At 43.4% G+C, this 23,031-nt stretch overlaps 1 long non-coding RNA gene across 1 annotated transcript in view; it reads right to left on the reverse strand.

Moving 5' to 3' along the window:
• Nucleotides 1-21,213, reverse strand: part of LOC308355235 — a 50,184-nt gene extending 28,971 nt beyond the window's left edge. Inside the window, exon 1 of the long non-coding RNA XR_013967940.1 lies at nt 21,016-21,213. This is a non-coding gene — a long non-coding RNA (uncharacterized lncRNA). The remainder of the gene's footprint in view (nt 1-21,015) is intronic.
• Nucleotides 21,214-23,031: the final 1,818 nt, after the last annotated feature.

Raw genomic sequence — 23,031 nt, forward strand, 5'->3', positions numbered from 1 at the left:
ACGGATGGACCCTGAGAACGCTCATTTCTAACAAGTTCCCCGGTAATGTCAAAGCTGCTGATCCAGGGGCCACCCTGAGAACTGCTAACCTAGTTTCTCTAAGCCTTTGTTTTCCCATCAGTAAAATGGGATTCATGATGTTCCTAAATTACAGAGTTCTTATGAAGATTAGGTGAGGTGATTGCTGTAAAGTGCTTAGCACTATTTGTTGCTTTGTGCAGAGCTCAGTACTTGTTAGTGATCATCTGCTGTTAATAACACAAACTGAAGCCCTCTTCCGTGCTGCTTAGCTTGCTAAGTCACTCCAAGATGTTTCAGAGGCAGGAAACACCCAAAGGCAATTCGGATGGGATGCAGAGAAACATCACCTCCTCTCAGAGTTTTCAGAGAAGGAAATTATCCTCTTGAAACTAAGGGACACTTACTGCTACACTGAGGTTGTATCTTCTCCTATGCCAGCAGCTAAGCCCTAGATGAGGCCTTTGGGAGAGATGGGATTAGTAAAGGAGAAGGGCTGGGTCTCACCTTCAGGCTCATCAAGCACAGAGCCCTGTACCCAGGAGGTGTTGGGAGTGTTACACCACGCAGGCCTGCAGCTGGCAGCCTCTGCTACTCTATTGCAGGGTGCTGCCCACCCATCCGGAAAACATCCCATGGTTTGCGCCCTTTCCCACACTCCCAGCTAAGCAGTGATTGTCTTGGTGTTCAAGCATCAAGTGTTGGGGCCTTTCAGAAACCACTGTATATGTTTGCCCTCTGTCTCCTCCAGTGTGGGCTGAGCACAGAGAAATGGACTGTTAATGGGTTGGCCTTCCTAACTCAATATGACATCCTGGCACTGAGTCTTCTCATTAGCCTGGTTCTTGGGATTCTAGCTTCAGAAGCAAGACAGTTTATGTAGATATAAACAATGCTTTGTCTCTGGGATTCTGGCCCCACCAGAGGACCGGGGGCTCTTGTTGGAAGCTGCTGGCTTGTTGCTAAGGTACTTGGAGCTTATCCAAATTCACATTTCCTAGGATGGTGGAGAATAGTTAATGATTACAAAGCTCTGAAAATGTATATGCTGGTTTCATTCCAACACCATTTAAAAACACTTCATTACCAAAAGGGGGATATTTCCGGTTTTGTTTGACTTTTGCAGGAGGCAAACTTTGAGGGTAAAATTGGAATCCTTTTCTCATATGTGTATTGGTGAAAACTTCCCCTTTCAATATAGTAGTGAGCTTTTCTTGAGTACCTACAATGTGCAAAGTAGCAATGTGAGGAACATTAGGAAAAGGGAAGGCTCTTCCAGCTTAGCTGGAGAGGACATACCAGGTGAAGAGGTTACCAGGTGTAATGGTACAGAGAAAGGTGGCTGACATTGCGGTAGTATTTCTTTGAAGCTAAACTCTGAATTACTGACCACCCTCCCCGCCCCAAATCCTAGTTTGGCTGTACATGCAGATTCACCGGGTAAGTTAATGGAAAAACTCATTTCTTATCAGCACATATGTGGTCTTTTCCTATCCAATACTTCCACCTAAGCAGGTTTTAACTGAATATTATTTATTGTCTCTTTCACTAGAATGTTTAACTCTAGTAGGTAGGGATCTTCTTGGACTAGCCTGTCTTGGCAACCAAATTGAAAAGGCCAAAATGAAATCATGAGGGCAATTCTATAGAATATTATTCACCAAATTCAAGCATCCCAGGACTTAAGTATACACTTCGAAGCTAAACAGTTGGTTTAGTATACATAAAAGCAGGGCCATTTTATAGTTCTATACTGTGATGTCAACTCATAACTTACCACCCCCTTCCCTGTTTTATAAGATAATGCTAGCTAGAAATAGTTTTGGAAAAACCAGGCTTAATAAAGCTAAACATGGTCTTTACCAAGCAGTCCAACAACTGTGCTCCTAGGAACTTACCCAAATGACCTGAAAACTTATGTCCACACAAAAAGCTGCACACAAATGTTTACAGTAGCTTTATTCATTAGATCCCCCCAAATTGGAAGCAACCATGATGTCCTTCAATAAATGAATAAACTGTAGCACATCCATACAATGGAAAATTATTCAGGATTAAAAAGAATTGCACTATCAAGGCATAAAAAGACATAAAAGAAACTTAAATACATATTACTAGTGAAAGAAGCCATGTGAAAAAGGCTACACAGTGTATAACTTCAACTATATGACATTCTGGAAAAGGCAAAACAATAGAGACAGTAAAAGATCAGTGGCTGCCAAGAGTTATCAGGGAAGGAAAAAGGGGTGAAAAGGTAGAGCACCGGAGCTTTATAGGGTAGTGTAACTATTCTGTATAACACTGTAATAATGGATACAAAACACGCTATTTGTCAAAACCTACAGAACTATATAACATACACTAAACTATGGACTTCAATTAGTAGTTAATAATCATGCATCAGTATTGTATGACCAATTGTAGCAGATGTGCCACACAGTGCAAGATGTTAATAACAGGGGAAGTGTGTATGTGGTAGGTGAGGGGAGGGAGTCTATAGGAACTCTGTACTTTCTATTCAATTTTTCTGTAAACCCAAAACTGCTCTATGAAATAGTCTATTAATTTAAAAAAATTCAGCTATCAAATTAATCAAATAATTTATTCACTTACTTTTTATTTTGACATTTATTGAGCATCTAGTATGTGTCAGTTACCTTGGTCATCACACAGCCACACGTCTGAGGTCATCTAGTGGTACTTGTCAGAGAGGGAGTTCCAATATTATTTCAAGAAACTCAGTCCTCTAAAAGGTCGAGATAGATAAGGTCAAGTGTCAGTAGAGCACCGAAGGGTGTTATGAAAGAGGTCCCTACTTTTGAGGATGAAATCAAAGACCGTAAGTCCTTTTTATAATCCACACACGAAAGCATAATAATATCCAGAGCTCAGGAACTTTTACATGTGAAAGTGTAAGTGGAAAAACCCTCTGTGATGTTAAGTATTATTATTTATTATACTAATAATGATATTCAGGAATAAATTATGGAGTGGAACTCAGGCTTAAGAAATAATACATTCATTCTTTTTTTAAATTAAAAATAAGACAGCTTGAGGACCCTCTCTCCCACTCCTCAGGCAGAGGAGAAATTCAACATCAGTCATTAGTGGGGTTTCACCTCCCCTCCATTGGGTTGTATATTATCCCTGGTTCCAGGAAAATGTGGGAGGCTCTGGGCTGTAGCTCCTGGTAGGGGCCATTGTTGCATGGCCCCTTTTGCTTCCTTGTGCTGGGGTTTGGTGCTATGATCTTCTGCTATCTGCCCAAGACACCTCTTGAAAGGCTTCCAGCTGTCCTGGCCTTGCTCTCTCTTGCAAACTTTAAGTCTTCCATTGACCACAGGCTTGGGCTTAGGGACCCATCTCACAACTCAAGGCCACTGTGCTTACTGTCCAGCTTCCAAGAGTATTAGGCAGTCATCCCCCATCCGAGGTCAAGCCTCCCACTACATGGGAGCAGGGTCCATGTCCCTGCCTCTCAGATACTTCTCACCCCTCTGCCCAAAGTTGTCTCCCTCCAGGAACTCTACCTGCCTTTGCATCCTGAATGAGCCTTTTCTATACCTCAACGGGGCTACCAAGCTTTCAAAAACAAAGACTGTTAAACTCTCTCTTGGTGCAAGAGAGCCTCAGATCTCCTGGAGTACAGGGATGTGGCCAGGGAGGCAGGCGTGATGGGTGGGGGGAACAACAGGGAAAAAAAGCTTTTTTTTTCCTTTTCCTTTCCTGAAGAGCCTCCATCACGCACTTCCCAGTAGGGCTTCCCTGTCATGCTCTAATTGCTAGTGGTAAGGAATTTGTCTTAAAAACAAAACCACTCACTGAATTCTACTCCTGAAACCAATATTGTACTATATGTTAACAAACTAAAATTTAAATTAAAAAAAAATTAAAAACAAAACAAAGCAAAACCAAAAAAACACTTTTCATGAACCGAAAATCAGGTCACATCAGACCTTGGGCTCTGGGCCCTGGGCCTTCAGAAGATGCATCACCACATCAGGCATCCATCAACAGTTAAGTCTCACTGACTTGGGGATAATTCCACAGTCAGCACAAAAAGTTAAAAGCTTATCCAGTCAAAACTCCCCATGACTCTGCATTAGGGAAATAACCCTTTACAGAATTTTCACTTAGTCTGTCACAGAGCTCTTATTCTCCAGTATCTGGACATATAACTCATTCTTTGAACCAACACCAGATGAATTAATTGGAGTACAGCTAGAGGTCAGAATGGATAAAAAATAGTTACCTTTACACAACAATCATCTTAGTGTCATTTGATGCTCTTGGTAAGAGAGGCTTGAGGGGATCTACTCTTCTGTGGGACAGCGGATCTCCTACCACACATTCACTCAGGGGTATGTGTTCACGGAGTACAATGACTGGTGTAGACTGCACTGTTTTGATTGCTCTCTTTCTAATGTCCCCTCTCTTATCTCTCTCACTCCATCTCCCCTCTCCCAAGTGCATTTAGTTGGCTTGGGATGTGAAGGGGCTCCACTATGCTATAAATAACTGCTGGCTCTGTACCAGGCCCTGGGCAGTTAAACAATCCCCACTCTGTCAGTCTGCTTCCTGGTCTCTCTGAACTTTCCATTGGCACTCTTTGTAGCCTGCCATCTTGGATTGTTCCTTGGTGGTGCTTGCTGGTTTTTGATCCCTAAACTTGACTATATATCTTTTACGCAATCTAGACTGGGTCTGGTGATCAGTTATGCCTTTGGGTAACCTAACTTTGCCCCAGGCCCTGTTTGGAGCCAGACTGTTTCCAGGCTGATAACAGTAGCTGGAAGGGTTCTACTCTGTAGTAATGTAAGAGGAGTTCTCTCTTTTCCAGTCTCTGGGGCCCATTATCACTGGTCCTTCTAGAGGCTGAAACTTCCCTAAAGTTCCTGCCTCAGCCCTTCGCTGGTGAGCAGTTTCTGCAGTCCTTTCTCAGTGATCTTCCTGGAGTCACAAGTAGTTAACCCTATGGTGTGATGCTCACTGCCTCTTCTAAGCTGGGAGCAGTGAGAAAAACAAAACAACAACAAAACAACCAAAAATACTCCAAAACTTTGAATCAAGACACAGAATATTGGCTCTGGCCTCTGTGTGACCTAGCACAAATTCTTTAGCCTCTCTGAGCATCCCTTAAGCCCCACTGTAAGATGGAGCTGCATTCCGTACCCTGCTGCTATGGGACCGCATTACTTCGCTGAAGGTTATGGTGAGGAACAAAGTCATGCCAAAGTGGAAGGCACACACAGATGGTTAACAACTGTTAGCTCTTACTATAACCTCATTCACTGGGGGTAGGGATGGGCTAGAGGCTCTGTGGAAAGGTTTCTCCTACTCAGAAAGGCTGAAGCAATTTTTTTTCTTCCTTTGTATAGTTAATCCTGTTTTGCTTTAGACTGAGATGAAGCACACACCTGGGTTCAGGGTCCCACACTGACACTCACCTGGTATGAGACCTGGTGTCTTTGCTCTCTCCCGCCCACAGTTTCCTCACTTATAAAATGAAGGTAATAATAGCTATCCCTTAGGATTACTGGGAGAGGAAGAAGGGAAGGATATAAGGTGGGCAGTGCAGTGCCTGGCTCACATCTCTCATCTCATACTGGTGTACACCTCTTTCCTCTCAGATCATAAAGGCCTTGTAGGCAGTCCCACATCAGTCACTCCTGGCCCTGTGCTGGCACGAAGAGGGGCCTCATTAGCTAGTGATAGAAAAACAAATAATTCTTCTTTCCTTAGTTCTCAGGCCTGGTTTCAAGGCTGTACCATTAAGGCCCCATAGCAATCTAAAAGATAAACAACTCCAGAACAGGTTCCTACAGTACTAAACAGGGCACTTTCAAATCAGTCATGATGGAAAAAAACAAAAATCTTAATCAACTGTGTTATATAAAGACAGGTTCACAGAATTTGATTCACATAGGGAAAATGTCTGGGAAATTGTACCAGGGATTTCAAACTGAAGGCAAATACATTTGTAGTAAAAATGATTTGTTAAAAATGTTTTTTAAACAAAAGAGTTTTATTTTATTTAAAAGATTTATTTATTTTAGAGAGGGAGAGCAAGCACAGGGAGAGGGAGGGGCAGAGAGAAAAAGGAGTTTAAACAGACTCCTCACTGAGCACAGAGCCCAAAGTGGGGCATGATCTCATGACCCCGAGATCGTGACCTGAGCCAAAAACCAAGAGTTGGATGCTTCAGCAACTGTGCCACCCAGGCGCCCCTAAACAAAAGTGTTTTAAATAAAAACACAGTGATTACGGCATCCCTATAAATGTCACTCTGGGTCTCTGTTTCCCTTTTCCAGTGTCTGAGGCCTGGATTAGATTCATGGGGCCTCCCAGCTTTTTTTTTTTTTTTTTCTCATGGTTGCTTGAATCTGACTCTTTTTTTTTTTTTTTTAAGATTTTATTTATTTATTTGACAGAGATCAGAAGTAGGTGTAGAGGCAGGCAGAGAGAGAGGAAGGGAAGCAGGCTCCCTGGTGAGTAGAGAGCCCCATGCAGGGCTTGATCCCAGGACCCTGAGATTGTGACAACCTGAGCCAAAGGCAGAGGCTTTAACCCACTGGCCACCCAGGTGCCCTGGCCTCCCATCTTTTGATAAGACATTTAGATTTTTCCCAAAATACAGGAAGAAGCTGTTGGTATTTTAAGTAGGAGTAGGCCATGATCTGATTTACATTTTTTAAAGCCCAGACTTTTTCTCCTTTTTCCGGTTACCCTCTGGCCATTTCCCATCTTGCCTTTTGTACTTTATCTCCTGTCAACTTCTCTCTCTACAGTATCCATCCCTCTGCTCCACCCCACAGCAATCACTCCTTCTGAGATCATGGTGTTTGCTGGGATCACAATCATACTCTGCCCCATTACATGGCATGCTATTATTACCTTCTGCATGTTAATTAATTCAACAAACACGTACTGAACAGCTCCTGCATGTCAGGCACTGTATAAGTCTTAGAGACACAGAGATGATTAGAACAGGTTCTCTGCTCCCAAGTAGTCTAGAGTCTGGGGGTGAGGGGTGGGACAGCTATATAAACAAATCACTAGAGGCCTTCTGGTAAGCCCAGTGATAAGCACAGTGGGGGTTTTTATGAGATCCAAGATAAGGGGTCCCTAAGCAATGGGGAGGGGAGACAGGCTGGGGTTAGGAGAGACATCCTGGATGGACAGAGGTTGGATCAGACTCTCCAAGGTGACTGAGAGTGAGGGGTGAAGGGATGGGGTGCAGAGGGGTCAGGGTCAGTAAAGGCAGGGGGACAGAAACAGAATGGTGAGAGACTGCAAACAGTTCATTCTTAATGACATTTAGAGGGAGGCTGAGAAGAACAGGAGATGAGGCTAGAAAAAAATAGGAACAAAATACAACACAAAACAAACAATGTAACACCCAGGATGCCTATCTTCCACTGGAAGGAATTCTTGGAGCTGAAGGAGCTGAATTGGGAAACAGTCCCAGAGTGGGACATAGGAAGCCAGAGGTGTTCTTCATTTCCTTCCTCACTGAAATACCACACTGGCGATACCACAGTGAGCAAAACTGACAAGGTCCCTGCTGTCAAAGAGCCTGTGGAAGACTGGCTGGTGGCGAGCTCAACAAGACAGGTGATAAGTACTAGGTGCTGTGGGAGCCCTTAGGACAGAGCTGTGACCCAGCCTCAGGGCCCAGGGAAGGCCTCCCAGAGGCGGTGTAATCTGGTCAGTTGGGCTTCAAGGGGTTGAAGGAGTACGGTGTGAGACAGGTATGTGCAGAAAGAGATCAACATGGCCCACCTTCCTGAATCCCAAGCCTTCTAGGCTCAAGACACCAAGGCACAGGCCAAGACCAGAGCAAGGGGATGGAAAGTGGGCTGAAGAAACCTGCAGAGAAATCCTGGCTGTTCTGTGGTCTTCCAGCCGTCTCCTGGAACATAGGCCTGTTTTGCAAACACAGCAAGCTAGGCCAAATATGTGGGGTTTAGCCCTGGCTCGGCCAAGCTAGCTCATTACGCAAATAGCAAGAGATTTTTTTTCCTTTTTCTTTCTAAACGAAATCTTTTCTGGGTGCATAATTTATACAACTCCAGTGAACTGAAGTTTGGCTTTCTTCCCAAGAAAGAAAAACATCTCCTCAGATTTTCCATACACCCTCCCCATCTTGAACACATGCCAAGACTTCCCAGCAAGGCTGGGGCAGGCTGCTGCTGCTCTGGAGAAGGGCAGGGATGCACCACCAGTGGCTGGGCCATGGGGGCAGCTCTTTCAAGGGGAGCTGCAGTGGCGGGACCAGTGGGTGTTCTGTACAGGAGTGGGACGGTGGAGATTAGGTGTGTGGTCAGGGGTGGGCAGGAAGCTGCGCAGACAGCAGCCCCACTAGGAACTACACTGGGACCAGCAGACCTAGGAATAGCTTGTCCCATGTTTACAAAGCACCTTCTCATCTCGTTTGAGTATCCCAACAAGTACATGAGGGGAGTAGGACACATGTAATTACTATTCCCATGTAACTGATGAATTGCTAAAAGAATGGAACAGGCAGCTTAAAATTAGCCTGACCCAAGTTAGAATCCCACCTCTGCCACTGAGTGTCCTCAGACAGGTTGCAAAACTTCTTGCAGCTTCGTCTATTAGGGATAATGTTAGCACTTTCCCCAAGGGGTTGTGCGGCGGGTTAAATGAGATCCCATGCGTGAGAAGCCCACTCCATGCCTAGCCCCTAGCAGATGCTCCTTCGCTTCCATATTAATGGCTAGAGAGATTTCCTGACTCATGTGGGCACTGCTGGGCCTGGACCCAGGTGTTCTGACTCCCAGCATCTGGGGTGTATAGCCCTTTATGTAGCCTCAGTCACCCATGTGCCCACCAGGCCAGTCTGTCCCCACACAGAGGCCGGCTGCACGCTCTGTGAGGCTGCCTACACATCCCTGGCTCTGAGGTCTTGGCTGATAGCTGTGTGGTCCTTAAGTCCAAATGCCTGCCATGCTCTGTGGGAGCAAGCAGCTCTAGAAACTGCATAGCTGGTGAAACTGAAGCTTCGGAACATGAACCCTAGCCCATAATCTGCCTGTTTCCTCTTACAGTCAAGGGCGACCATCCAAACTCCCTGTCATTTATCACTGTCACTGCTGCTCAGAAAGGTCAGTGTGCACTCTTCTTGGTTGCATCCAGCCCCTTGGCTTGGAGCAGTGATTCCGACTTGGAGGCACTGAGCCTCGCATGCAGTAGGCACTTAAGAATGTATGCAGAGGAGTTGTCGGGTCCCCTGTGTAGACTGGTTGGAGGTCCATGCCATCACAGACTATGTGGAAAGAGCATTTCCTTGTCTGGACTAGCTCAGCGGGAAGCCTGCTCCCCCCTCTCTCTCTCTGCCTACCTCTCTGTCTGCTTGTGATCTCTCTCTCTGTCAAATAATAAATAAAATCTTAAAAAAAAAAAAAAAGAGTTACTTAATGGGTAAATGAAGCAAGCTTAAGATCATGGGGTCCAATGTCTTCATGTTGCAGAAGAGAAAACAGGCCTAGAAGGGTTAAGATGCCCAATGTCAGTTCACTTGTGTCAGACACCCCTGCCATAAGCTTTTTCTCCAGTAGCTGCTTCCTCAGTTCTTAAGGGTCTTTGGAACTAACATATGTTAATGGTCTGCTTTTCTATTTAGGAAGGACTATTTCCTGTCTCTGAAGAGTTACAGCACCAAAAATATCTGATGTGCACTCTCATGAGCTAAAGGACAGTTTGCTCACTTGGGCTGAAAATGGAAAACACACAGATGCACATATAAACACCCTGAAAATAAATTAAAATGGGCTAACACGTGGGTAAGGAATGATCATATAAAATGATGTCATCCCCTGTTGGGTGTTAGCTATCCAGGGAAACACCGTAACTGGGTCATATCTATTGATGTCAAGGGGAAAAATTTCCCCTTTAGATTCTGAAGGGAGAATATGGGGGCCCAGGAAGAGTCAGTGTGAAGTCGTGGGCTGGATATCCTCCTCACAGAATAATCTGAGGGTTCAGCCTGAAGAGGCGTGTGAAGAGTCCCGCAGAATACCTGCTCAGTCAGGGGTATTTCTGGCACCATCCCCAAAGATGGATCATTCTAGCTGAGGACTCACTCACTTCCGTGTTTCACTGACTCCCACTGGTTTTCTCATATTTATCCCATGGGAGATGACAGGAGATGACTCATACAAGGAGCAAAATGAACCAGCGTGCTAGCTCTGGTAAAAGGTGATGTAGAGCGGTAAGGAGCTAATAATAATTGTTATAACAGCCACTGCCTCACTTATTTTATATGTTCCATGTCCTAGGCCATGTGCTAAGGGCTCAGATGTATTACCTCATTCAATTGTATAAGGTTGGAACTATTTTTGTCCTGCTTAACACGCAGGGAAGCAACTACTCGATCCTATGAGGAAGAACTATTTTTATTCCTATTTTACAAATGACAAAATGAAATTTACAGAGGTCAAGTGGCTTGCCCAAGGTTGCTGAGCTGGTAAAGGAACACAGGCAGAATTTCAGCTGTGATATGGTCTGAATGCAAGTGTGGTATAAAGTAAAGCGCCAAGAGTGATAGAATGATCCAGGAGGCTGGGACTGTTGGCTAAAGTAAATTAGAGCCGGGAGGTTTGTGGTGGCTGGCAGTTGCCCACATTGTCTCTAGCTCTTTGCTTTTGGTAATTGACCATAACAAATATGTGCTCATAATTAACAAGGTGTATTGGTATAAATTAACGGTAGTGGGCTTTAAGAGGAGACACTTAGGAAAGAACAAATTACTGCCAGGGCCATGAGGATCCTATGAAGTGAAGTTCTAAGCGCTGAGCATTCTGTGCTCTCGGCACACTGCTTGCATCTAAAAGACAGGGACTGCATATTTATTTGTCATTAAATGAAAAAGTCTACATAAAAGATCCTGGTTTAGACCCTGCCTAGGGCCTGGCACAAAGCAGGCACTTAATTACAAAATATTCCCTTCTGTAACTTTATTTCCCAATACCTCCCATAATGCTTGGCACATAGTAGATGCTAAACGCATATTATTAGCTGTTTGTTATTTTTTTATTTTTTTTTTTAAAGATTTATTTATTTATTTATTTATTTGTCAGAGAGAGAGAGAGGAGCGAGAGCGAGCACAAGCAGACAGAGTGCCAGGCAGAGGGAGAAGCAGGCTCCCCGCCGAGCAAGGAGCCCGATGTGGGACTCGATCCCAGGACGCTGGGATCATGACCTGAGCCGAAGGCAGCTGCCCAACCAACTGAGCCACCCAGGCGTCCCTGTTTGTTATTTTTTGACTAGTAAGCACTTATTACTTAATAAAAGCCAATATTTATTGGGGCTCCATGCTAAGCATTTCTAGACAATATCACTTCTGCCCATTACACCCACCTAGCTGAATATAGTTAACATTTCTGTTTAACAATGGAAATTCCTTTAACTGAAGAGAAAATAGACTTACAGAGATTAAAATACTTACCCCAACGACACTAAGCTATCAAGCAGTTAAGTGCCAGAGCCAGGGGTTTGAGTAAATAGGTTCTCAGAATCTCTTTCCCAGGTTCCTATCCAACCAGGGAGGATGGTGTCTATCACACTCTAAGTGATATGTGGGCCGTGGCTTGAAGCTTGATACTTCTTAGAAAACTTACTTCTTAAAAAAAAAAAAATTCATACCATCTTTGCTTTCTAGCATGTTCACGGTTAATTCAATCTAAGACAATGTTTTAAACCACTGACCAATTTCATTACCTAACTCACCCTCTCCCCCAGTCTTCACATTACCCGGTGCTTCCAAACATGCATCATATTTTGTTTTGTGACTTCTCCTTCTCCTGGCAGACCACAGCCTGCCTCTGGGAGTATACATGCTCCAGGCTGAGCAGGAAGCTAGAGCAATCTGGTAAGCTTCCTGGGAGGTGTTGTGAACTACAATTTAACTGACTGGCAGAGGGAAAACTGGGACCTGGGATTTACAGCTCTTCTTCCATCTGTCCCCAACCCTTTACCCCTAAATCCTTTCTCATTTTATCCCCTAGTAGAGCAGAGTGGAGATAAAACACTGAGTTGAGAATATAGCAGATCCTCAGTGGCAAAGAAATGAACAAATGGGCGGATGGGTGAGGTCTGGTTAGTGATGGGCATCAGCATCCCCTTGGAAAGGGCGATGGCCTGAGAGAGACTAAGCAGGGCTTTTATAAGATAAAGGGGCTCCCTAGAGAAGGAGACTACAGCAAAGGACCCCCCAGCCTTAACACTTCCACGAGTCCTTTCTAAACCCTCTTAGGCTATTACTGACGCTGCTGTGATTCCTAAATGTCAGTCATTTTGGAAGCATCTTCTACCACCAGCAATGGGCACTCATAATTAACTGGGAGGCCTTAGAGATCTTCTAGTCATTCTTTCCATTTTATAGATAAGGAAACTGAGGCACAGAGAGGGTAAATGAATGACTCACAGTCACATGGTTTGATAGAACTGTTGTTCACTGTGTATTTAACATATCAGTTTCCTGCTCCTTATTCCTTCAGAGCAGAACTCCAGTTTTGTTTGATACTGGGCAGCCACGGTGGCAGGGAAGACCTCATCTATCCCTCTCTGTCCCCAGAGAATAGGTTTTGGTTAGTTTGAGCCAATCACATCAATTCTACCCTTTCTGCCAGTGTCTGCTTTGGAGATGAGTTCTGATACAACATTAACCAATATAACATGAAGGGAAACTTGTTGGTAGGGGCTTTTGGGAAAGTTTTCCTTCACCTTAAGGAGCCATGATAGTGAAGGCTACGGTCTTAGTCTCTATGGCTTTGGAGTTTGTTGGATGAGGACAAAATGCTTGGAGAAATTGCAGCCAAGAAGAGTCACACTGAACACAAATGACAATTCACTGTGGATGGCACAGTGAGTGGTGTAAAGAGCCCAAGCTCATGATGGCATTGGTGAGTAAATGGATTAGCTAGCCCTGAAACTCTCCTACCTCTGGACTTCTCGTTAACTGAGGAAACAAAATGTCCTTATTGTTTAAAATACTTGACTTGGGTTTTCTATTATCTGTCTCCCAAAGCATCCACACAGCCAGATAAGATCAGATTCCCAATGCAGTGTTTAGGTGGCTTCCTGGAATGGTTGGAATTATCCCTGTGACTAACAGGAGGTAATAGGGGATTAAAGAAGTGTTTGGGATTGTCAATGGAGTAGCAGATGGATTGAGCTCCTACAGAAAACTGGGGGCTTCAAGGAAGATTTCATAGGCAGCCCTGAGATTTGGACTTGAACCCTGTAACCATGAGGATTAACGTTGGCTTCATAAAACAAAATAATAGTTTCCACCCCCAAGGTGTTATTCTCTCCATAATATTTGTTGTAGCAATTCCCTGAAGTCATCAGGGACTCAAACTCCCTCCACATCTCTGATGCATTCTTAGGGTATAGCTCTCACCTATATGTCAAAGATGGATGTTAGAGATCCCCTATCATATCAAAATCCCAGGCAGACAAATAGAGCAGGAAAAAGTGTTATTCTCCTCCTTTTAAAGGATGAAGCAGAATTTTATTGTCCTTTGTACTGCCCCTCATCATCTCTTCTCCCTTCTCTCTCTCTCTCTTTCCAAAAACCAACACACAGGCTCAAAGTAGATTTTAGGCCTGACTATATTTCAAATTTAGTCTTCTGATATACAAATACTCAAAAAATATTTGTTTCTGATGATAATGGTAACATGTGATCCCCCTTTGCAGCTTAGCTTTTAGGGCAGGGGTCACCACCCCTAATGAACTACAGGACCAGGAAGAAAATAATGGGAATGGATAAAGTACTTTGGTATAAAGAAAATGAATGGTAACAATTGTCATAAACTGGAGAGCACAACCCCCTTGAAAGGAGGCATTGTGATCCAGTTCCAGCAAATTGCTGTCAGGTAGGAATATAAGTTTCATGTTGCCAACTCTTTCATTATTCAGTAGAGCTGGAAAAAAATTCTGTATTTTAATCTTAAATATGATTTGAAAATATCAGGTCAGTATTGTGTCTTCGTTGGGTTTGAGAGTGCCTTGATGTCAAATTTTGTAGACATTAATTCAGTAGAATATGGAATATAATGGGAATTTGTTGAATGGATCAGTTCAAAATTTTCCAATTACTTCCTCCTAGAAGACTGAATAGAACATCTAGTCAACTGGTTAAAGACAAAGGCACGTATATCTTTGTCCTGTATATGTTAATTGTTCTAGTGTTTCATTTCTCTCTCTCAAAACAGAGTCTAATCATTTCTTTTTTTTTTTTTTTTTTTTTTTTAAAGATTTTTATTTATTTACTTGAGAGAGGAGAGAGAGAGTGAGAGAGCATGAGAGGGGAAAGGGTCAGAGGGAGAAGCAGACTCCCTGCCGAGCAGGGAGCCCGATGCGGGACTTGATCCCAGGACTCCAGGATCATGACCTGAGCGAAAGGCAGTCGCTTAACCAACTGAGCCACCCAGGTGCCCCCAGAGTCTAATCATTTCTAAGGCAGAGACTGTCTCCATCACATCAGCCTCTTCCTCTTAAAGGAGAGTTCCTCCAAATTCTACATAACACTTCCACTTATATCTCATTGGATAGAACATAGTTACCTTGCTGGGAATGTAGGAAATTAAGTTTTTTAGCTAAGTGAAATTGCTTGGTTAAAAACTGGAGTTCTTTTTTTTTTTTTTTTTAAGATTTCATTTATTTATTTGACAGACAGAGAGATCACAAGCAGGCAGAGGAGCAGGTAGAGAGAGAAGGGGGGAAGCAGGCTCCCCACTGAGCAGAGAGCCCGATGCGGGAGTTGATCCCAGGACCCTGAAATCATGACCTGAGCCAAAGGCAGAGGCTTAACCCAGAGAGCCACCCAGGAGCCCCCAAAACTGGAGTTCTTTTACTAATGAAAAAAGGGGAAAGGATATTGGGAAGTTACTAGTAGTCCCTTCCACGCAACCCTGAAGAGAAAACTAAGGGGGCAATGCAGTTAACTGAATTCCATGCTATAACTGAATTCCATAAATAAATGCTATTTATTTATTATTATAGGATTACAGGATGTATTGTATTATATGTATTATAGGATGTCCAAGCTGGAAGTGGTCATAAAGGCTTCTTGTCCTACTCACTCATTTAGGACATTTGAGGACCAGACTAGGGAAGGAATATACCTGGGGTCATATGATAAAAGATGCAATCCTGATACTGTCCTACACCCAAGGTCTCTACCAACTCTTATTAATGTCCAAATCCCAGTATTCAGCCCCCATTGATTCCTCTGCCATAGTAAAGCACCCAGGCTCCTTCACCTTACCACTACCCTTGGAACTTGGTATAACCTCACCATCTTCCCTAGTCAAGTTTCTTCTACTGTCTTGCTCAGTACTTTCAGCCCAGGATGGCTTGTAGTTTTCATCATAGGGAGGAACAGTATTAGTTGGTAGAGGCTTCAGAGGTAGTCTCCTAGGGATAATTTTGAGGGCTCAGTGAGAAAGACTACTGGGCTTGACTAATGAGGTCACGGTGGTTGCTGCTCAAGAAATGGAGACTCTTGGGGCACCTGACTGGCTCAGTGGGTTAAGCCATTACCTTAGGCTCAGGTCATGATCTCAGGGTCCTGGGATCGAGCCCCGCATGGGGCTCTCTGCTCAGCAGGGAGCCTGCTTCCTCCTCTCTCTCTCTGCCTGCCTCTCTGCCTACTTGTGATTTCTCTGTCAAATAAATAAATAAAATCTTTGAAAGAAAAAAAAAAAGAAATGGAGACTCTTGGGGCAAAAGTTTGTTATGAGGCCTGGTTTCTTTTCCTTCAGGGATGAGGAAAAAAGCCTTCTTTATGAGCATGTTAATAAAGTGTCTGGCACTCACAGGTGACAGCTGTGTTCCTACAAGCTGGGTAAACCTTCTACCACATTGTAGCCATCTGGGAGAAGAGTGGGCAGTGGTGTGACTTCTCACATATCAGTAGCTCAAGGCCATCCATCACAACATGCAGACTGCAACAGGATACCAGGGCAGGCCCATTTGATTCTGTCTTGCATCAGAAAGATAACTCTTATCATCACTTCACAAAGTGAGCATGTAAAATTAGACAGGATTAGGTTGTAACCAGTGCCCTGGAGTTACCAAGGCAGTGAGGTTCTAGTGACAGTTCTGTCACAGGTCAGACACTAAATATATCTTCCCCACAGTGACAAGGAATGTCAGGGAGCACACCAGCTGCATGATCTTTCCCAGTGACAAGGGAGAAACCCCAGCCACTCTCCCCTCAGAGTCTATTCCTGAACCAGTCCCTGGCCCAGACTAAAAATAGATTCCCTGTGTCCTGGCCAACTGTCCTACTTGTGGTCTCCAGATAAGACACCACGTGTCAAGCATGTGAGCAGCCATGGAGCAAGTGGCAGGACTCCTGGGAATTCCTGTAAGAATTCTTTGGGTCAGGGAGGGAACGCATCTTCTGTCTCATGGGGTGGGGAGGAAGCCCAAGGCTGGAGGGGAAAAGGGTGGGAGTGCTCCCTCTAACCCCTGCAAATCCACCAACTGTGCCAATCTGATTCACTCCTAAGCAAATCCATGGCTAATGACTTGTATTTGGTCAGAAGTGCCCCTTCTTCCCCTAACACTTAACTTCTCTGAATAGCGTACATCTATTAGCTAGCTCAGTTAAATTTTTAATTATGCAAATATTACATTAATATACTTCTGTTGTAAAAACTTTCCAACAATACTGAAGTTGGTTGAGAAAAAAATGAAAATTTTCCTTTCCCTTATCTCTAGCTCTGTCCCCAGAAGTAGCTGTGATCAACAATTTGATATGTATCTTCCATACCTTTTCTGTGCACACACCACACATCACATGAAAACTCCTGCAACATGCATGCACTTGTGCACACACACACACACACACACACACAGTATAGTATAAGAAGTATCGTATAAGAGTTTACAAGTAATCACTCTAAGATTGTCTGGGTTCCAATAGCTGTATATCCCTGGGCAAATTACTTTGCTTCTCTGTCCCTTGGTTTCTAACTCCGTAAAATAAGGATAATATTGGTCTCTACTTCATAGGGTTATTGTGAAGATTAAATGTTGGTACTTATAAAACAATCACTAACTGTAGAGTAAGAGCTTGAGTCTTATTACATATGCAAATAAGGAGGTCATATTAGTTATCCATTGTTGCATAACAACTCACACCAAAATTTAGTGGCTTATAGGGCAAACATTTATTATCTGTGGGTCAGGAATTCAGGAGCAGCTTAGGTGGGTGGTTCTAACTCAGGGTCTCTCCTGTGGCTGGAGGTTGGCAGGGGCTGCAACCATCTGAAGACTTGACTGGATGTGTAGAACCTTATTCCAAGATGGCTCACTCGTATGGCTGTCAGCAGCAGGCTTAATCTCCTGCCACATGGATACTGCCACAGGCTGCTTAAGTGTCCTTGAGACACAGTAACTAACTTCTACCAGAGTGAGCAATCTAAGAGAGAGTGAGGGAGGAGGAAATCACAGCATTTTTATGACTTTGTTCTGAAATTGCATACTACTACTTCCGCTTCATTCTATTTATTAGAAGTGAATCACTACATGTAGCCCATTCCAGGGGAGAGGGATTGAAGGCAGTTGTAACAGAGTTTATGGACATATTCTGCAACCACTACAAAGCTTATCCTAGATGTACATGGTGTCATGCTCTATGTGTTGTCTTTCAATTTGCTTTTTATCATTTAACAAACACCTTAGAGATCTTTCCCTATCAGCACATGCAGAATTACTTCAACCTCTCTAATTGCCAAATGGTATTTTGTACTTTCTTTAGCCATTCTCATTTTGGTGGGCATTTAAGTGTACTTTTCTTTCTTTGCAGAAAGCAAGAGCCTAAGCAAGAAAGGGACACTTCTAAGAGATCCATAGTCCAAAGAAAAGTTTAGGGGTACCTGGGTGGCTCATTCATTTAAGTGGCCAACTCAATTTCAGCTCAGGTCATGACCTCAGGGCTGTGAGATAAGACCCTGCCTTAAGCTTCGAGCTGGGCATGGAGCCTGCCTAAGATTCTCTCTCCCTCTGTGCTCACTGCCACCCAACCACCCCCGGCAAAAAGAAAAGTCTGTAAGTATCTAATTCCAAGAAATTAGCAGTGGTAGAGGCAGCAAAGAGACCTCTAGATTCCAAGTGACTGGAAAGATTATAATCTCAGGACGTATCAGCAACTGTTCACATAAGAACACTAACATTCACCATTGTCACCACTGATTCCAGATGCTGGTTCTACATTCCCTCCTTAGGGAGGCATGCCTGGAATCATAAGGTATGTCTTCAGCCTGATGTGTAGCTGGGATGGCCGAGTTCATAGCATTAGACATTAAGCTCCAATGGGGTCTCCTCATTCTGGTTTGAATCTTACTCACTGTGACAGACAATTTTAGCCAGTCATCTGCCATCCCTCCCTTCTCCCCACAATACCATGATTTTGTTTACCTCTTCTGATTACCCTGTTTTTTTTTAGGATGGCAACAGCCTAGTTTCAGAGGTTGAATCTGATTAGTCAAAGTCATTCACTGTAATTCCATTCACCCGGTACTTATATTTCCAGCCTCCCTCACAGTAAGGGCTGGTTCATGTAACCATTTTGGGCAATGGAATCTAATTTAAAAAAATTAGCTGAGGAACTTCTCATAAAGACTTCTCATTTTGAATGAAATCACTGGACGTGGTTAGCAATACTCTCTACTCTCTCTTTTTGCCTTAAACATAGATATAATATCTGGAGCTGTGGCTGCCATTTTGAGACATGTGACAGACAAAATTAAAATCCTACTATGCTGAAGATCTGGGGTAGAAAATAGGAAACACACAGAGAATTTGATATTGTTGAGCTGCTGAAATGACTATGTATTATCTACCCCCAAACTTTTTGTTATGGAGAAAAATAACTCTACTTTAAAAAAAATTTTTTTTAATTTATTTATTTATTTTAATAAACATATAATGTATTTTTATCCCCAGGCGTACAGGTCTGTGAATCGCCAGGTTTACATATTTTACAGCACTCATCATAGCACATACCCTCCCCAATGTCCATATCCCCACCACCCTCTCCCGTCCCCCCTCCCCCCAGCAACCCTCAGTCTGTTTTTTGAGACTGAGTCTTTTATGGTTTGTCTCCCTCCCGATCCCATCTTCTTTCATTTTTTCTTTTCTACCCCCCAACCCCCCCCACATTGCATCTCCACTTCCTCATATCAGGGAGATCATATGATAGTTGTCTTTCTCCGATCGACTTATTTCACTAAGCATAATACCCTCTAGTTCCATCCACGTCGTCGCAAATGGCAAGATTTCATTTCTTTTGATGGCTGCATAGTATTCCATTGTGTATATATACCACATCTTCTTTATCCATTCATCTATAACTCTACTTTTTAAAAAGGTACTCTTTATTGGTTTTCTGTTACTTACAGCTGAAAATATTCCTGATGCATTTCCTGCTTCTCTCTAATCTGTAAGTACAGGCCCTCTGTCTAATATGCTTCCATTGACTCACCATTGCCTTTGGGAGACACCTCTTTCCTGATACCCAGACAATCCCCATATTTCTGGCTTAGCAGAAGGCAGTGGGGGGGGTGTTCCCCCAGATAGGCAGATGGGTTCGTGACAAGTAGGCAACTGTAGAAATGCCCCTCTGGGGCCACCTGGGTGGCTCAGTCGTTAAGCGTCTGCCTTCAGCTCAGGTCATGATCCCAGGGTCCTGGGATTGAGCCCCGCATCGAGCCCCGCAATGGGCTCCCTGCTTGGCGGGAAGCCTGCTTCTCCCTTCCCACTCCCTGTGCTTGTGTTTCCTCTCCCCCTGTGTCTCTGTCAAATAATAAATAAAATCTTTAATTAAAAAAAAAAAGAAATGTCCCTCTGCTATATAATGTCCTTCAGTTCAGTTTCATCACTGGCAAAAATAAGACACCAAATCACTCTATAAAAGCTGAGAAATAAAATTTCTTTTCATCTTTTTCTGACTAAATACTCTTGGGTAGGGTCAGAGTGCACCAGTCTTAAATTCTGTTCATCAGCAAACAGTGTTGTAGCAGGGGAGATACCAGGGAAAGCCTCCCGCTAGTGATAGCCAAATCAGAGAATGTTGCTTGGTACATTATCCAGGCGGAAGAGTACTATCTCCTCAAAGTGAAGTGGTTCTTTAGTAGAGAGGAAAGTATTTTAAGAGTCTCATAACTGCTGACATAAGAAGAGACTGAACTTCAAAAAAAAGGCATTTTGAGTTTGTTGAATGTAATCTGACTCCTGCAGACAATCCTAGAACCAATTTCAGGCCATGTATGGGGGCTAAAACAAGGGCTGAATTAGCCTATAAACATCAGCCTTTTGATAAATATAACTGGGACTCAGAGCATCTTAATTTTCTAGTGTGTTACTGTAGAAAGATTTTCAGAGTTCACAAACCCAATTAGAATCCAGCTTCCAGCTCCTACTCTGTGACTCTGGGCCAGTTACTTTCCTGAGCTTTGGTTTCCTCCTTCATAATACTCCTAACCTCAAAGGGTTTTTATGAAGATTTAAACAAAATCATTCGGGGAAATAGCTGGCACATATTAGTACAACTGCTACTTCCTCTGTTATTACTACCAGTATTACCACTAACTGCCATCACAGTCACCATCACCACTATTTGCAATAGAAAAGACAAAGCAGGCTTTGCATCACTCTTAGTTCTGTTCTAAATGGAGGTATTCGTTATATTTTTTAAAAGATTGTATTTATTCAAGAGAGAGAAAACACGAGTGGGAGGACCTCCCCCCCAGAGAGGGAGAGGGAGAAGCAGACTCCCCACTGAGCACAGAGCCCTACACTGGTGGGGGAAGCCCATCCAGGGCCAGATGCAGGGCCCCACCCTGGGGCTTGACTACAAGACCTTGAAATCATGACCTGAGCCAAAGTCAGACACTGAACTGACTGAGCCACCTGGGCGCCCCTAGACAGAGGTATTTAAAATGAAGAAGCCAAACCTACCTTTCAATGAATGAAGCGGGAAGATCATAGAATCAAATTCCTCTAACCTGCTGAAACAAAGCACCTTCCTTTGGGTTTCAGAAGGACACTATGGCAGGTGAATTGTCCTTGCTGCTTTTAGTTAAAGAGACAGGAGAACTGCTGTCTGTATGCCCCAGCCTGGCTTTGAAGTAGTGTTTTGACAGCCTTTCAGGAAGCATGCCACCTACTTCTGCTGCCTTTTTGTTTGCCGGGCTGTGAGTTTCCATTTCTGTCCTCCAGGAAGAATTTATTATTTCCTCCCTAGGACCGCCCTCTCCTCTGAGTCCCTGAATGCAAAAGATAGCTCTACTCACCCCCTGCAGACACTGCAGAGGTATTATTCAAAGTCTGCTCTCCTCCAGCCAGACAGAGCTTTCTCCACTGATGAATACAGTGATGATAAAAACAGTGCTTCTATTTTGTTAGGAATCAAAACAAAACCTTTTCCTTGCACTTGTACTACGGAAAATGTAGGTAAGCAAAACGAGGTACATAAAACTGCCCATAATTAGAGTGTATCAGTATTCACAAACAATGTGCATTCTTTCAGTCTTTTTCCCATGCATATTTAAACACTTTATTTTCAAACTGGAGTCTAATCACACTCCACACTACAGTCTTCAGTATATTTTCATTAGTCAGTGAGAAATCAACAGCTTTCCACATCTTTCAATACCTGTTTTTAGCATTGTTTGTGCTCATGGAATTCGATTGTGTGGGTACCCTCATTTACTATTTATTTTTATTGGTTTATTATTTAATCAATTCCCTGTTGTTGGGCATTTGTTTATCATTTTTCACCATTAACAATGCTACAGTTATTTATTTATTTTTTATTTCTTTTCACCGTAACAGAATTCATTGTTTATGCACCACACCCAGTGTTCCATGCAATACGTGCCCTTCATAATACCCACCACCTGGCTCCCCCAACCTCCCATGCCCCTGCCCCTTCAAAACCCTCAGATTGTTTTTCAGAGTCCATAGTCTCTCATGGAATGCTACAGTTATTAACAGCCTTCTGGCTCATTCATAATTTCTTCCCTGGGGTCTATGCCTAGCAGATGATTTGCTGGGAGGGCTATACACATTTTAAAGGTTTTAAAAATTCATATTACCAAATGGCATTCCCAAAAGGCTCCGTCAGTCTGCAGTGGGTGTGGCAGCACCTCATACTTTTCAAGGTGCTTTCTCAGGAGATCCTCATACAACCCTGTATGATAGGGCAGATGTGACCACACACATTTTGGAAGCCAAGTGAGCTCAAGGGCAAAGAGGTACAAAAAAGTACCCCCAGGTAAGTGAATGAAGTGAATTGCCACAGAGAGATCTGTGTCTGATAAAACAAATCCTGAAGGACAATTAACAAAACAAAGTGACTACGGTAGCTGCTCTGAAGCTCTTTTTGAAAGTAATTAGATCTTGGGGACAACTGTCTATTAAGTGTTTGGCCATAAAATCACGTCATCAGCATATAGGAGAGCACTTACCTCTCTGTTTTCTGTCCTCAGAGCAGACACTTGGAGAGTCAGGAGTTCAGCTCAATCCAAGATTCCAGAATGGTCAAGTGACTTGGCAAAGGCCACTCAGTGAATTAGTGGCCAAGTCAGGACTGGAAGCCAGGTCTCCCCACTCCTGGATGACTGTGTTTTGTGACAAACAATGTCCTTCTCAGAGACAGCTGGGTTGTCACCATGAACAGTATCATTCAGTCTTTTACAGTTTTATAGACTAGAGCAAAGACCTGAGATCTCGTTGAAAAGGGAAATTCTAAATTCTGATCCAGTTGGTCTGAGATAGGGCCTCAGGGTCCGCATTTCTACCAAATTTCCCCCTGATGTCTACCATTCAGACCACTCTGAGTCACAAGCAGCTAGGGAATGGCTCAGATAAAGACAAGGCAAATGACCTAGATAAAGACAGGGCTTATAGACAAATAGTATAGCATTTAAATGTCGGTGACTGGAAAAGGAGTTTCTGGTATTTATGAATCTT

Source organism: Martes martes (assembly GCF_963455335.1).
Source record: "Martes martes genome assembly, chromosome: 14".
NCBI classification, from domain to species: domain Eukaryota; kingdom Metazoa; phylum Chordata; class Mammalia; order Carnivora; family Mustelidae; genus Martes; species Martes martes.